This window comes from Melospiza melodia, chromosome 8, assembly GCF_035770615.1.
Source record: "Melospiza melodia melodia isolate bMelMel2 chromosome 8, bMelMel2.pri, whole genome shotgun sequence".
Lineage (NCBI taxonomy): Eukaryota > Metazoa > Chordata > Aves > Passeriformes > Passerellidae > Melospiza > Melospiza melodia.
The window spans coordinates 36,591,058-36,593,000 of NC_086201.1; positions in this window are offsets into that span (position 1 = coordinate 36,591,058).

The following is a 1,943-nucleotide window of genomic DNA, read 5'->3' on the forward strand; positions in this document are numbered from 1 at the left end:
TCTTCCCCCCCTTTTTAGAAATGGAGGGGTCAGAGGTGCTAAGCTGAGCTGGGACTGAGTAAAAAATTATTTTTAAAAAAAACCCAGATCAGTGAGTTTTACATCCTCACCTCAGTGCTTGGCTTCTTTCCAGCGAATATTTTTGCTTTGTGGTTTGCTGGAATAGTTTGTACTGGTTTGGTGGGGGTTTTTTTTTGTAGCCTTTCATGTGCACAGAGACCAAGAAATCCAGGATCAATATTTAGCCAGGCTCCACGTGGGCGTGTGTGCTGCCACGGAGGAGAAATCCCATTGTTGGGATTCATCTGATCCTGCTGCTTTTAGGGATTTCTTGCTTTCATCCTCTTCTGCACAAGCCACCCTGCCCCTGCCCTTGGGGACATCCCTTAATCTCCCACAGGGTGTTGTGGTGGCATCACAGGTGGCATTGGGAAGGACAATTTCAATCCCCTTGGGAATTAGGGGTGATAAATGCCACTGGAAAAGACTCCTGTGTATGGAAAAGAAAATTTAGATGCATCCATGAGGACACAGCTGCAGTTTGGGGTCTGGGTTTCCTGAGTGCCCAGAGAAACCCCAAGCACACAAAAAGCTTTCCCAGCAGCTGATAGAATTGTCTGCCTCCTTCTCCATGGAGTCAGCTGTGTTTGCTGTCAAAAATCTGTTACCCAGAGAGTTCACAGCTCCCAAACTTTTTTGGGAGGATTTTATGGCCTTGGTTTTCCTCAGGAGCTTCATGCACCCATCTGAACCCCACAGCAGGGCTCTCTCCTGACCATTTGAACAGACACTCCCTTTTCTGCCTAAAAACAAATGTTGAACCCTAATTCCAGGCTCCAAATCCACCTCTCCAAGGCCATACACCCACAGGAGCCTCAGCTGAGCCCCAGAATTCATGGAAGAGGTTCCAAAGGTGCTTTGTGAGCATTGATATTTGTTTAGAGTTGCAGGGAGGGGTTGAAGGCTTTGATCCCTCGTGATAGATCCTTAAATCCGTGCCACTGGAGCCTGGGGGAAGCAGCCCTGACCCTCTTCAGCAGCGAGGAAGGCAGGTGGCACAGCTCCTTGGGAAAATCCAGCTCCTGAGCATCCTCATGGCACAGCTGAGCAGCACCACAGGGTGCCTGGCAAACCCTCAGGAAAGCTGGGTTTGGGTTTTGGTGCCTGCGCTTAAAAAAACGTCGCTTCTTGTGGTGAAATGACAACCTGGGGCAGGGTTAGAGATTCCCCAAATTGCAGTAACTGATGTGAAACCACGCATTCCTCGGGGCTGGGGGAAGTCATTCCGCGTGCTGCATGCTCTGACAGCTGTTAAATTCACCTTCTTAAATGGTGCTTTTGGCTCTGCTGGTACCCAGAGCCCAGACTGAGATGTCATTTGCTCCTCGGTAAGAGCTTCTAATGGATGTGATGGATTTTCCCTCCACGCAACGGGGCTTGTTTTAAAATAAACACTTGACTTTGGGGCTCGGGAAGCTATCAGGGAATGAATGCATCTGATGCACACACAGACAGGGCCGTGATTTGGCATCTTAAAATGTTTTTCCCCCGAAGCTGGTTGGGATGGAATGACATGATTTATTTTTTAATGGCCCTAGACACCACAGCAGGGAGGTTTTGTTGGTTTTTGTTTTTTTTTGTTTAGCTTTGTTTTTTCTTTTTATGTTTTTTTTCTTCTCATAGTTGATGAGGAGAAAAGGTCATTTGGGATAATTTTGCCCCCTGTTTCCAGATCCTGGTCTAGTGGAAGGTGTTGGGTTTTTAAGGTCCATTCCAAGCCAAATCATCAAGTGATGCTCACACCCTCTGCACCCCATCACCCCACTCCCTGGGAAAGGGTTTTTTAGCCAAATTTCTGAGTGTCAAAACATTGTGGGGCACAAGGAAGAGTCTCAGCCTCTGCTGGGGGCTGTGGAGTCAAGAACATAAATCCCAAACCCTCG